The sequence below is a fragment of the Mus pahari genome, chromosome 12, assembly GCF_900095145.1.
Source record: "Mus pahari chromosome 12, PAHARI_EIJ_v1.1, whole genome shotgun sequence".
In the NCBI taxonomy this organism is placed as follows: Eukaryota; Metazoa; Chordata; class Mammalia; order Rodentia; family Muridae; genus Mus; species Mus pahari.
In genome coordinates, this window is record NC_034601.1 from 35,294,309 (window position 1) to 35,309,934 (window position 15,626).

The window sequence follows — 15,626 nt, forward strand, 5'->3', positions numbered from 1 at the left end:
TGTTTATTAAAAGAAAGAAGACTTCTTGTCAAATATATTCCTATTAAATACATTTATTTGTTCTGTGGCAATATCACATCTAACTGGATTTCCTCACATGGGGACTAAAGGGTTCTGTTTGCACTCTCTTTGATCCAGAACCAAATGGGCCTAGAACTGGTTACTCCACCAAAAAAAAAAGAACAAAAAAAAACCAAAAAAAAACAAACATCTCTTCACTCCAGCAGCTTACCTCATAAGAGAACTGCCAAGAAAATCAAAATCTCTTGGAAATGTCACAGGACATGATCTTCTGTATAAACGTTCCTATGGAAAGGACAGGAGAATCCCGTTGAATAGCATTAAAGGCATTAGTAACGACTGACAGGAGAAAATATAATGTAAGGTTTGAGGTTGAGAACTGACAGGTGGAGAAGCCTGGCATAGTGGAATGGAGTGTGTAAGATCATTCCCAGGTATTCTCCACCACTCCCTGCAGTGTGATTATAATTCAGCAGCCAATTGGTAGGAGGGCTAGCTCTGTCAGTTTTCCTCTGGCTAACTAAATATGTGTCACATCCAGGAGGAAACCTTGGGGATGAGTGTCTGCTTTGTTATGATCAGTTTCTTTCTGTCACTCAACTGGAAATGCTCCTGATGTAGGCTATGTTGCATTCACATCTTGGGGTCACATGTTAGTGGAATCCAACTTTACACTGCTCTTTCCAAATCCAGGCCTAAGCAAGTGGTCAGGGTAACAGAAATGAAGCTGTCAGCCTAACGCTTTTGTAGTGTACCTGGCAGAGACCTGTCTAACATCAGGGAAGTGCCTGCTCGAACATCAGAGGAAGTGAACCTTAATAGTGTGAGACTACATATAAAAATGTTGAATTGGGTCTGGGAATGGGTTATATTTAGAGTTGAAGAAAATTCAGTATTGTGTATATGTGTGTTTCGTTTTGATATTTCTGTACTCTGGAAAATGGTAGATATTCATGAGTCCGGTGAATTCATAGAACACATTAACTTGAGGCTGTGGTGTATAGTGAAATTTTAGACTGTAAAAGGGCATGGAAACAAAAGTAAAATGACGAACTCATGCTTCTCAGTCATGATCAATGTATAAAGAAAGAGCAGTAAATATACATGAAAATAGTTAAAGGTTGAATATTCACAAATAATGGGGAGATGTACAAATATTATGCTGCTTTCACAATAGATGGTTAAACGTTTATAGGCAATATATTCCTCGCACTATCTGTGTTGAGTGGTTTATGATTTGTTGGAGAGGGAGGGGGATGTCAAATGCAAGTTCACTGTGAACTGCAAAGATTTATCTCTATATAGAATTTAAAGAGTTATAAGGGGTTTAAGGGATAATCCTATTCAAAATATAATATACACTTGAATGACGTTTGCCATCTGGACAGTCTGTCAGTTTGCAATGCCAAGTTTATTGGCTCTCTGCAGCTAGCTCTGCTCCTTGTGCTTTGATGTTACTAGCACTAAGCCTGTTAGAGTCACCCATACCTCCTTTGTTAGTTTCTCAACCCTAGAACACATTGAATGTGCAGGTGCAAAAAAATTGGAGTAATATGTGCACGCACCTAACTAGGTTTCTCCTCCGTCCGCATCTTAACTTAATAGACTCAGGGCTGCATTCTGAGCACATACAAACACAATTTCCTTTATGTCCACAGCAAAACAATACTCTTTATTAAGAAGATATTAGATCTGGGGACTCATAATGCCACACTTAACTCAGCTTCTGCGTCATCTCCAGCTGTGCCATGCTGGCCATGTCAAAAATAAATCCGCTCAATTCTGAATTCAGTTCAGTAGCCAACAGCTATGTTACATGGAAGTCCATAAGGAGCAAGAAGAAGTGCCACTCCAGGTTTCCCGACTGCTGCTCCTCCATAGAGCCCTGACTTGAAAGAGCAGAATAGGTTGGGGTTGTGAGTGCTGTGTGCCATTTCTGCTCTTGATTCTGTCTTCTATGCATTACCCATCACTGTGAAAACAAGTGAGAGAAAATTTACTGAGCCCCTCTCAGAAGGATACCTTTTCATTCTTACTGCATGTTATTCAGTTATAAGCTTCTGCATCTACATTAGGAGTGGGAGATCAGGGGGTGGTTCCACTTTACACATGGTACAAGCTATCCTTTAGCACCAAACTACGAGCTTTGACTTTCCATCTGCACCTGGAGCATCTGCCGGATGACTCCTGAGTGTCTCAGAAAGAAGGTCCCGCTTCTAAGAGTGGAAACCTTGAGGCTGATTGGCTGGATATTTGGATGAGATGTAGAATCTTGGCTTTGAATTTTCCCTTTAGAGTTGAGATAATTGTGTCAGTGTGGGCTCTCTCCGATTTCTGGCAGCCTGCCATTTAATAGCAGCAATTTAGATTTTTTTTTTTTTTGCTTGCCTTTGTGTTGACCCATTCAGAGAATAAAATAGGCACTCATGATATTCATGGGATTGCATCTGGGACTCCAAACAGTTCTCCAGAGTCTGCTGCAGCACCCATCTTCTGCTCTCTGAGCACACGCGCAGCTTCGAGAGATGACACCTTCCTTTTGACCTGAATCCTCATCTGTCCCCTGCCTCTGTTACAGCACAGGAAGTACAGTCACCGTTAAAGAATGAGAGACCATAATGAGAAAAAAGAGAGAGGAATGCAGTTCAGATATGCAATTTCTGTGAAATTTTTGTTTATTGATTTTTTTTTTTATTATTTTCTTTATTTACATTTCAAATGCTATCCCGAAAGTTTCCTATACCCAATTTCCAAACCGATCGTTCAGTACTTCTGTGTTGTGTAGTGATGCATTTTTTTTTTCTATGTAAAACACACCATGGCATCTCCTATATAAAAGGAAAACAACCTAGTATCCTCTAGAAGACTCCATGCAGACTTACTAGCCAAAGCCACAGTGTAGTTCAGCTTCTTTACTCAAGAGCAATAGGACTTCAGGCAAATTGTCCATTCAGTGGTCACTTTGTTATTCTGATTTTTCTCTACCACACAAATAAGGGTTATGATAGAGGTCATTGGCCAGTTAGCATGGTTCATAAGTCTGTGTTATTTATACAGGTGGAGAGGGTGGAACACTCAGTGTGATCTGTGCTCCTACACTAAGAAAAATGTAGCATTTATGCATTGTGCATTGCTGACTAATTGGATATTCATGTGAACATGTGAAACCCTGTAGAGGACACTTCAGTGCCAAACACAGTAGGTACTGGATAACACTGATTTTCCTCCCTTTCTCTCTCTCTCTCTCTCTCTCTCTCTCTCTCTCTCTCTCTCTCTCTCTCTCTCCTAATTTACCATCACAGTCTTTTATTTCCCCAAAGCCACTTTGTTTAATCAACATGTCTCTTTCATTCACTCCAAGCAAAGCATAAAAGGGTTTACATTTTAAGATTTTCGAGAGAACTATATTGCTTCTTCACATTATTCTCCCTTTAAAGAGAGAGATGATGACTTTTAGTTTAATTTCATGAACATGATCCTGACCACCCCAAATGGAGCTATTAACATGTTAGGAAGTATGTAAAAGATAGGGTTTTCCTGAGATCCTGAAAAATGAGTGGGTTGGGGTAAGGAGAGATGATGATGATAAAACTTTGTAGGTAATCCAAGCTGTAAAGATTTGATTTTTCCTCTTTTAGAAATAGAATTGTAATGTGTAATTTGCATAATTTCAAAAATTACCTAGTGAGAATTTTATAAGGTTTTTGCCTGGTTGAGAAACATGGTGATAAAAAGGACAGTATTTATATAGTGTGATTCCCCAGGCCCTTGTCATGTGGAATCTTGTGAATGCTGCCCTCAGTCCACACTTACTGGTTCAGAAACAGCCTAGAGACCTGTGTTTTCACAAGCGCTTCATGTGTTGCTGATGTCAATCACAGTACTTCAGGTTAAAACATTTCTTCGACTCTATAGTTCAGCATCCTCCAAATCTCCTGAGACTGAAATAAAAGCTATGACATAGATGGAATACTGAAGGAAGACAGGTAAAAACCTCTCCTCAACCATAAAATTCTTGCCCCACAAGGCACCATCCCATGCCTCACTCCTGTACCTGAATTCCATCCACTTCAGTTACTGAGTGTTGCATGAACTAGGGAGATTTGGGTTTTAGTTAAGAACCTACATGCATATTTTTAGCTAACAGAAGGGCCAAGAAAAATAATTCAGAGACATGATCCATAGACAACTGACATTGTCATTAAAATAATAGAAAACTGTATTAGTTTTGTTGTTTGTTTTTGTTTGTTTGTTTGTTTTTGCTTCCCACCTTTGGTAACATTCTCAGTGACATCTGGAGGATTGGTAACAATTTAGAAGTGGTAAGTCTCCAAAGTTGTTGGAGGTGAGGAAATTCTAGGTAGTTGTCAGTGTTCAGAATGAGTGTGTCCATCTTGTCTTCAAGAGAAAGAGTACTTTTGTGGTCAGTGTGGTAGATGTTAGGGAAGCAAAGTAGGGTGAATGATGTCCTGGGTCTGTATCACCATCATATTTAGGACTGAGGCCAAGTACTGAAAAGGGAAGTGTTAGGGAAATCACCAGAAATCAGGAAGGGGGAGGAGGACTACATGATGGGGAGAGGGACTGGGATCTATAGCCTAAGACTAACTGCTGATTAAGAAGGGTCAGCTGGACAGATAGATTTTACTATACCTGAGCTCCCACATCAGCTATCATTGGCCACTCAACATGTTTCAGTTTTTGCAGAGCCTACCATGCTACTGCAATGAAACAGTGGCTGTTTTCTCCAGCCCCTCTCTGAAAGGCATTTGGCTAAACTCCAGAATCACCCTGTGGAAATTCCGTCTTGTCTGAAGCTAGAGCCATATTCACAAACTTGAAGCAGAAGACATATGCCTGATGTTTCCCTCAGCAACTCTCTAGTCAGTTAAAATGGTGTGGAGGATATCAGCTTGGTCCCTGTTACGCTGCAAACAACAGCACCTGGCTGGGGGTGTCAATTATGTGTCCGGTTTGTGCCAACTGCTCTGGTAAGGGGCTAATCCCTTCTTCAATTCATAGATAAAGAAGCAGAGGAACCCTGAAATGAAGTCATCATCGTGCAATACCCTGCAGTCCCGGTGCTTACACCCAAAATGCTGCAGCCACATTCCAGACACCAGTGTAGCTCCACAGACTTTTAAGATCTTGCAGGTACAGCATGCTGCCTCGTTGGAAGAAAAGGTGGTTTCTGAATTTAAAATGCAGTGGTTTAAATTCACTTTTATTGTTACGGTTCTACAATAGAACAGGAGAATAAAAGCAAACATAACAAGCACATAGGTTTCAGCCGAATGAACCGAGTAAAAGTACAGTGGTGCCATTAAGTAACATTTTTAGAAACTTTAGTTCAATGAAAGAGCTCTTTAATTGAGGCAAATTCAAATCAGCGTAGTCATTGCAATGCTGCGGGTTGACTGTATTGCTCTCGACATGTAAATAGTGTTTTTGTTGTTGTTGTTGTTGTTGGTGGTGGTGGTGGTGGTGGTGTTTTTTTTTTTTTTTTTTTAAGATCTTTCTTTGCTTGTATACTGCTCAAAAGGCATTATTCAAGACATGTGATTCTACACCAAGGATGCTTATAGACTCTGTGAGCCTATCTTCTGTCCTAGTTTATGACATCCACCATGGCTCTGCAGTCAGCACTTGTATGCTGTGCAGCCAACTTCTCTTTTCCAAATGCTGACTGTTTCTAACATATTATGACTTTGTGGATTGTTTCTGGTACAATACATAAAACCACAGCAACACTTTGGAGACACCCACACTCCCTCACATTTGAGTGTGAATAATTATTTGTTACTTCAACTAGCCTCCTCTCTCTCCTTTCCCTCCTTTCTTTCCTCTTTCCCTCTCCCTCCTCAACTTGCCCTCTCTCTCTCTCTCTGTATCTCTTTTCTTTCCCAGATGCAAATATGTCTAAAACAATAATACATTTACTAAATTATTTTATTTATTCATATTTATATGCATTTCTATTTTGCATATACATCTGTGCATCCCATTCATAGCAGGTGCGAATAGAGACCAGAATAGGCCATTGGATCGATTAGGACTAGAGTCACAAACACTTTTGAGCTATCACATGGGGGCTGGGAATTGACTTTGTGTCCTTGAAAGAGTAGCCAATGATATTAAAAACTGAGCCCTATGAAATATTTTTAATAAGTCGCAGCTTTGATTTCAAATAAGTAACTTGTCTGGCCCAACTTTTCCAATGGCTTTCATATTCTGCATGTCCCCAACAGCATCCATTCTTTCAGCTAATAAGGCATTCTGTATGCATGTTTAAGACATAAATAACCCTGTCATCCCTGAAGATCATCAATACAGCATGTTGAGGAATAATTTATCCTTTAATTCTCAGTAGTTTCTTTCTCTTCCATGATTCCTGGAGTCACCACCTTCTTCACGTTCATATTATATCAGGATAGCAACAACTGTCACATTTACTTCATCATTTCAACATCAGAATTCTTTCTCAACTGGATAGTGGTCTGTCTTTCCTATAATATTACTTACAAAACTTGCATTTATAAATGAGCCAGGCAGTGGTGGCACACACCTTTAATCCCAGAACTTGGGAGGCAGAGGCAGGTAGATTTCTTAGTTCAAGGCCAGTCTGGCCTACAAAGTTAGTTCCAGGACAGCCAGGGGTACCAAGGAAAACCCCTTTTTTAAAAAAAAAAAAAAAAAAAAAAAAAAAAACAACAACCAAAAGAAAATCATTTATAAATGATGACCTTCTAAACCCAGAAGTTCTCAGAAGTTCTCTAATGGTATATATCATATGATATCTATCACCAAATAAATTTTATGTGTGTATATAATATGTTATATATTATGTAAAAATAACAAAAAAGGAGAGGTCACAAATTTGAAAGAGAATAAGGAAGAAGGACACAGGAGATGTTTGAGGGAATGAAAAGAAAAGGAAAATTATATAATTATATTATAATCTCTAAAAGCAAAAGTTAATTTTTTAAAAGTTCATAAAACTCCTATGCAGTAGGTCTGTGGTAAGGTATAATCAGATGAGACCTGTCCATAAGCACACATCAAGTCTAAGGATATCACATTATATTAATTTGTAGCGTTTGTATGTACATAAGTGTATATGCTATGAAGTACATGTGTAGATCAGAGAACAAGTGAAAGGAATTGATTTTCTCATCCACTGTGTAAGTTTCAAGGATCGAACTCAGGCTGTCAGGTTTAGTGACAAGTTGCTTTTCCTGTTGAACCACTTGCCTGCTAGCTAGATTACCACATAATATTCTTGATACCTAAGCCCATGCTGTAGGCATGATTAGCAAGCACTGGAGAAGGGTTTCATCTAACAAAAACAATCGGGAAGTATAAACTAGTATTTTGAAGTCAGTGTCACATTGCGTTCGTTAATGGCAAAGAATTTATTAAGTATTTGCTAATTTAACTGTATTGGATCTCATTCAACAAGAAGTAAAAGACACTGATTCAGAGGACTGGAACAAGTCTCATGTTTCCTTCTTACTTCTAAAGGTAACAATAAGATATTAAACTTGAATTTTGGCTAAACTTTTGACAAATTCTAAGCAATTTCCCCTCGTTAGCCAAGTCGGAACTGATGAGCTATTCTTGCATCATCTGTGGCTCACCCACTTATGCACCTATTACAATATTTTCCCCTCACAAAAAATTATTTTATTAAGCAAATAAATCTCTTCTCCCTCATTATGCTGCTTGTAGATTCTGTTAATATTACTTCCTAGGATGTTATCATACACAGTCCATGAGATCAGCACTTACCCAGGAGGTACACAGGAGGTTGGTTACCACTGGGGTTTGCACGTATTTCCTTTTCTTCCCCCGCCCCTTTTAAATCTCTCCAGTGAACATGGTGCTTCAAATGGATGTGATTATGAAATGTACTCTATTCATTTACTTTGCTATAACGCAAATATTTTCTTTAAAGACTATATTTGCTTAAATATATTTTACAAGAATCATTTTGTTACATTCATGAATAGACAATAAGCTAGCATTATTGTGTGCCACAAATAAAAGAAAATATTATAAATAATGAATCCAGTTGGAATAAAATGAGTTTTGAATTTTAGCTAGATACTGCTCCTCTCAGAAGATGGTCAGCTTAGGAGTGACTTTGTTAAATGAGAGATGCATAGAAATAGTATTAACTGCATATGAATTTACTATGGCCTTGAATATGGAATAAAAAAAGAAATGAAAAAGATAACATGGTGCATACTCTATGACTGTGAGTCTACATAGCCTGTGGTCATTGTCTGTCATATGTGTTATGCTGTAGAAAACATATTCCTACCTCACATGGACTGAGTAATATGTAGGAAATGGTGATTTCACAAGAAAATACTCTTGTTCAATCTTCAAATCCACCACTTAAATTTCAAATATTCTTTCAGAATATCAGTGTGTCTAAATAGGTAAGCATAGGAATCCTGTCTCCCTCTACCCACCCACCCTTTTTTGACACTTAGTTGTGCCAAAATCAAAATGAAATTTCGTTACAGAGTAGATGAAGAGCGGATATGTCACGGAGAACACCCAGCTTGGATATGTGCTCTTTGTAGAACCTGAAATTCTGATAGGCTGGTAGGTAGCTCATGTGATCCAAGAGATAAAAGGCTCCAATGCAGGCAGAGTTAGTGTTGCAGCAAGTCATCAGGACAACACACCTTGATTAATGTAAGAGCTGTGCTTCTGTCAATATGGCTAAAGAAGAAGGAAGAACACGAGACAAATGGCTTCTGCTGTAAGGTTCCCCCCCCCCCGCCCCTCACCTCTGACATCAGACTCATAAACAGATTTTCCAAAACTAAAACAATAGTAATGAAGAGGTGATGGGGCCGGTGGATTCCATTTCTCATGTTCTCCAGCAAAAAAATAGCCTTTGTTATTATTGTTCAGTGGGCAGGTTTCAGGTTCCACATTTCTGGCCCTTGCTCTCCTTTGAGTCCATGACTGGGTTAGTGATGAAAATACTCAGACACAGCTTCTGTTTCGGGTCTTGCCCAACTACTGAAGGATGACTGATTTAATGAGTCAAGTTCTTTCTTTTTTCCTTTCCTTCTCTATTTTCTCCCTCCACCCCTTTGAAGTCATTGCCAGACAGGTTTTGAAGTCCTAATGATGATTAGTTCATTTAAGCCACTGAAGACCAACAATGGGTTTGAAATGTTAATCAGATGGAGCGCTTATTGCTAAACAGCCCACAGAATAGCAAATGAACCAGGAAAGAAAGCGAGGGGAAAAGTGGCCTGCGTGGTGATATGACACAAGCATTTTCAGCTGCAGGGCCTCTCGGGTGTGTGAGGAGGACAGATGCCTGCTCTTCTCCTGAGAGAACCCTCTCTGTACACAATAGCGTGCTGATTAATATCACTCCAGTCTTCCCTCGAGAGGAGCATGGCTGCCTCTTAGTCATTTTCTCTTTGGGCATCTTTGAACCCCCTTCTCCTTCCCGTGGAGAGGGAGCTGACATGCAGTTTCTTTCCTCTTTCTCTAAAAGCTTGGTCTCAGAAAGCTCATCACCCTCCCTGTCACCATGACTCAAGGAGTGAACTCTGTGGTAAGGCCATTTATATCGTCCTCATGTGTAAAGGATGCTGTGGAGTAAGCCTTTAATGGCAAGGTTTCGAGGGACATGACTTTCGCACCCACAGATGTGAGAAGTCAATTGAATGAAGGCGCCTTTTAAAAATTATTTCTAGTACGTTCTTGCTGTGCTCAAATAAAGCTTTCCTAAGAATTTTCTGTCTTCGTAGAAATATCCTATCACGATGCTGTCCAATATGGTTGGCTCCAATCGCCAGATGTGCTGATAGCCTTGAAATAAGAGGCATGCCACAGGAAAAAAAAAAGCAACTTTAATGCTATTTAGCTTTAATTAAAACAACTACAAATAGTCAGCTGTGGAATACCACATCACAGTACTCTTTGAGGAATTGCGGGCTGCTCTCCAGTTGAGTTGAAGTCTGAACCCCGATGGTCATAATTCACCTTCATGACACTGTAGGTGTTCCCTTATGCTCCTGAAACTCTGGCCCCTGACTAAGTTACTGCCCCCCACAGCACCCATAAGAGAACCATGGTCAGTAGTCACGTAGGCCACTCAAAATCTGCCCTAAAGAGCAACATTATGGGATGTTATTTTTAACTATATTTTAAAGCATGTTTTTACATGTATTTATTTGATGGGTACATATTTGGCACAGTGCATATACAAATGTCAGGCAACAAGGTGTGGAAGTCAATTTTCTTGTAACACCATGGGGTTTGTTCATACCTTTTTTGGGGAAACAAAATAAGGGTGTTTAGTTTCATGGCAAGCAGTTTTCTCCAGTGACTTGGACTGGTACTGGTAGAGTAAGATACCTTATGGCAGATTCTAGCTTAGTGTAGAATCTTTGACACAGAAGCACCCTACAGGATCCCTTGTTCCTTTCTCCTTTCGGGATAACCCATCAGTGTTTTGTGTACACACTACATATTTGGAAGCACTGTTTAGAGATAGGTATTGTTAGCTAAACGTCTGTGATTTGACAACTTCTTACCAAGTAGTGTAGTACTGACTGTAAACAATCAGGTATCTGCATACTTAAATTCAGCATTGCTCGGAAGTATGAGGGAGCTATCCTGGTTTCTGGGTTTACAAGAATCTTGTGTGGTAACTGGGGTACGTAAGGAAAAGATGATGTTTTCATACGCCCTTCACAGGAATTTTCATATTGTTAAGGAAAATATTAGGAATTGGAAAAATAGCCCAAAAATCCAATAAATATATCATTACCTTTAATAAATGTAAGAATATATTTGCACCTCTTTGGTGCTATATTGGTGCATTGTATTTTCAGTTACCAATTGTTATGGGTAGGAGGAAATGATCTATACGTGTTTAGGAAACTCTTATTGCTGATCTCTAATCCAGAGTAACCAAATGCATATAACCAATATACCAGAAATCATGTACATCCCTTCTGTCTTACAAACTCGAAAATGATACATTATGATTATTCTAAACAACATTAGAAATTCTTTCATAAGCCAGTTACTTCTCAGACATTTCAACTATTTTCCCCCTGGGCAAAATATTGAAGGTTGTAACTATACTTCACTAAGTTATGAAAGATGAAATTGGATGTATTAAAGAAAATGAGACCTCAGAAAGCTTAACTCTTGAAGAAGGCATTTAAAAGTCCATACTTGAAGGGAGTGCCCATGCCACAAATAGTAAGCCTCCAGATGTTCTTTCCTCAAGGGTCTGTAAATACTCGCATGATAATAACTGTTAAATATGTCTATGTAAACCAATGGATGACATATTTGAATGGGAATGAAATCAGTCTGGAATGTGTAGGTCCACAGCTCACATTCAAATGCAGTTGCATGGGGAGACTTCTCTCTACCAATCATCTCATCTTACATCGCTCTGTAAAATCTCAATTATTGTATAAAAATACCATGGCTGTAAGTTTGTGATATTGCTTACCATTTCAGTAACTGTTCTAATACCAACTAAATATTGTATTATTTTCATATATGACAAGGAATTATATCTATTATATGCAATGTACTTTGTGATTTTGCCTCCTGCCATTAAAATTCAGAGCAGAGAACACAGACTCCTGCATATGTTTCCATGTCCTTTAATGTACAGCAGATCTGCATGTTGAAATTGTTTAAAATCCTTTGGTGATTATTTCTGGTCTTTCCTCAATCTCTTCCCACCCTTACCGTCACGTAACCCTTTGATTAACTTATCACGTTGCCTTTTTCAGGGTTTCCCTCACTCTAGTAGAGAGAGGGTATTACCTTCCAACACAGCAGGATTTCAACAAAGCAGAATGGGGTCTTAATTACAGATTTAATGAAGAGAAAGGCTGATCTACATTCCTTGCTGATTTCCCAGCTGTAGGACGATGTCTGATCATTTTTAGTAGCCCAGACCTTCCCTTTCCATCTGCTGCCGTTACCACCAATACTTCTGTTGGGTGTCTCTCTGCTGGGGTCCTCTTCTTTGGCATACTAACTAAGAAAATGAAAATGTCAAATTTAGGTATCCACCCTGCTTTTCATGAACATATTCAGAAAGAGAGAAGGCACTAATTTTACTAAATAATTAGGATTGAATATGCCTGATTTCCTAATGGAATAGTTTATATTTATTTACATATATAATATTATATATTATATGATTATATTTATATATAATATGAAATATGAAGTGTTACATTTAATATATATGATAATATACAATAGTATATGTTATATACTTAATATACTAATATATATACAATTTCTCAGATAGTTGAAGGGGACTGCATTTCACTTTCATTACATCCCTCCCATTTCATCTGGTTGAAAATTTTGAAAGAAATGTTCAGGAGTTAGAAATTAGCATTCTCTTTAATTTTTTAGAATATAGAAATCACAGTAAAGCAAGCATTTATTTTCAAGTCTTGAAACTGGATAAAGAGATGAAGCATATCTTCATGGGCTGTTTATCTATTTCAGTGTTCACATCTGTGAGGTGGCAAATAACATATCTCTACTGAGACTGGTGGCAGAAATATATGAGATTAATGAATAGACAACACTTAGCACAGTTCTCCTCAGGGAACAAATTTCTGTTAAATTTTATTTATCATATTAAAGTGTTTTAAAACTCTAGTAATAGAGAATTTATTTAATTTTATAAGGTATAAACTTCAGGAATAAGTATTCTCTGGTCACTTGCGTAAAAATGTCCATAAAAACAAAAAATATCAAAGTTCAGCAAACTTTTTGAGAACAATAAGACCTTGACTAATCCAACATCCCACATCTAAAACAAGGGATGCATTCAGAAATATCAACCTTCAGGCTAACCAATAGCATGCTTCTGAGACATTCATAGTTCTCGCTGCAATTTTACTAAATACCCAAAGAGATTTGAGTGGCATAAAATCTAATATTGACTAGAGTTATAATTTCAAAGCACAAAAATTTCAATGCATGCCTTGGTAAGCCAATATAGTCTATTGTTCTTGAGCTTAATAAGGTAATAAATATCAAATTGCTTTGAGTTATTTTATATTTAATATACTTGATTTCAAAATACTACACATCTGCAGTCTTTCTCTTGCTAGTCTACTTAAGTTTCAAGACAGTCTTATTACTTTTGTATTCAAGCTCCATTGAATACAAATATGTGCATGCACAAACACACACATGCATGCACATAATCACATATACACACACCCGCGCACGCATGCACACACACACACACACACATACACACACACACACACACACACACTACACTATGACACACTGTATTTGGCAGGGTTCAATAAATATTATTGAACATTAGAAAAATATATTATACTCAAGAATATGTTCATTAATTTTACTTAATCTCCCTTTTGTTTTCCTTATCTGTTATTCAGTACCTCTCATACACAGCACAAGTCATATATAAGCTACTTTTAGTTGGACCTTGTTACATTCATACTAACATCTATGTTTAGTCATAATGCATTTTGAAGTTTGCACTTTCCACTTCCCTGGCTACATATAGTGCTGGTGTCTGGCCTTGCAGCCTATATGGCTGTTGAATGCACACACATTTTGACTTTTTTATCCAGTTTGTTTCTGCATTCCTAGAAGGTTCCTCTGTCCACTGTACAGTAACGGTAGATTGGCCTCCCATGGACCATCCTGTCTTCCTGTGTTAGGTTCCTATTTTCATTGAGGTCTTTCTTAGATCAATGATGCATCTCCTGTGGGCCAAGGTACTTTGTACTTCTCCTCTTTTACAGGGCCTGGTGTATTGTAAGCATCTAATTATTATTAACTGTAATAGGAATGAAGAGAGCCGCCAAGGACACAAATGTGGGACCTCTACCATGTTCATGGAGTTCATAGTTTCTACTCAATTCGATCAAGAAAACTTGGTCCAGATAAAATGAAACTATTCAGTGGTATTGTCTTTTTAAAGAAAGTTCTGTGTGTGTGTGTGTGTGTGTGTGTGTGTGTGTGTGTGTGTGTTTCAGGTTCTGGGATAGTGTAGTGTTGTCTGGATTCAGAAAGTGGGGAAAAGTAAAGCATTGTTACCCAGTTAAAGAAGAAATGCTCTCCTTCTTATTCTTCATTCCTTTAAATGGTGAGCTGTCTGTTAGTTTCCATTCCTATTGCTGAGGTGAAATGCTTGACAAAAGCATCTTTAGTCAATAAAGTGTCAGGGACTTGGAACAGCTAGTCCAGTCACAGTCTAAAGAAGAGAGAGACTGGATGAATGCATGTATGCTTAACACTCAGCTAACTTTCTCCTTTTGATGTAGTTCAGCATCCCAAGGCCAGGAAATGTTGCCTATCAAAGTGGTTGGATGTTTCAACCTCAAAGAATATAGTAAATAATAATAGTAAACATCCTTCACAGATATGCCTTCAAGACAACCTGATGTAGGCCACATCTCACTGCAACTCTTCCAGGTGACAAACTGACAGATGAAATTAATCACCACAACCTGTTTTGTAGTTCATACGCTGGATTTTCACACATCTGAGCTAGTTCCAAAATGATTTTCACCTACATATGAATTATACACATTATATTCAGTACACAGGATGTTATTTAATCCTAGCAGCCACTCCATCAAATCAAATCCATATTATTAATCCTGTTTTTAAAGGATGAGACAACAGGAGAGTCAATATTAAGCTAATGTTTTCATCTAGTTCTTCTGACTTCAAAATTCACTCTAATGTTTCTACAGGAAAAAATGTTTCCTTGACTTCTATTTCTCTGTCTCTTTATCTCTGTCTCTGTCTCTCTGTCTCTTTATCTCTGTCTCTGTCTCTCTGTCTCTGACTGTCTGTCTGTCTGTCTGTCTGTCTGTCTGTCTGTCTCTCTCTCTCTCTCTCTCTCTCTTTGTATGTGTGTGTGTGTGTGTGTGTGTGTGTGTGTGTATTTGTGTGTCCCGTGTGTACAGGTGTTCCTACGGTCCAGAAGATCACATTGGCTCCCCTGTATCTGGGATTACAGTCTACTGTGAGCCACCTTATGTGGGGATCAGACTCAGGTCCTCTGGAAGAGTAGGATGCACTCTTATAAGGCCATCTTTCTAAACCATCTTTCTTGACATTTTAAAACTATTTGAATGCTTAGGCCCCTCATACAGGGGATTTTTAAATTGCATCTTTTTTATTATGATTTTGACTTTGAAGATAAAACAGTAAGAATTTTTACTAGGAGAGAATTTGAGGGCGCTTAGCCTTTTAACCAGAGATTTTTATTAGTGTATTGGGCTTAACTGTAATTTTAAAGCATCATGAAAGAAAATTTGTTATTGCCATTTACACAGAATGGCAATGAGTATCATTCTGAATTAGTCCAGCCCAGTTTTAAGATTCATTAGAGAAACATGTTCCTCTTATCTCTGTTCCTGACACACTGCAATATACACTAATAAGCAAAGGCATAGAATGACCCAGTGGTATCACTTGGTAATATCAGCTGAGGACTTGGATAAGTCAGAAGTGCCTGATATAATAACAGTTATTGCAGGAGAGAGAGAGAGAACAGAAACAGAGTGGGCGGTTGT

General features: G+C 38.2%; 1 protein-coding gene and 1 pseudogene across 2 annotated transcripts in view; one reads left to right on the forward strand and one right to left on the reverse strand.

The window, feature by feature from the left end:
• The window catches only part of Lsamp (limbic system associated membrane protein), a 2,126,592-nt gene that overhangs the window by 406,287 nt on the left and 1,704,679 nt on the right, over nt 1-15,626 (forward strand). The gene's annotated exons all lie outside the window — the stretch shown is intronic.
• The window catches only part of LOC110329415, a 96,934-nt pseudogene that overhangs the window by 39,554 nt on the left and 41,754 nt on the right, over nt 1-15,626 (reverse strand).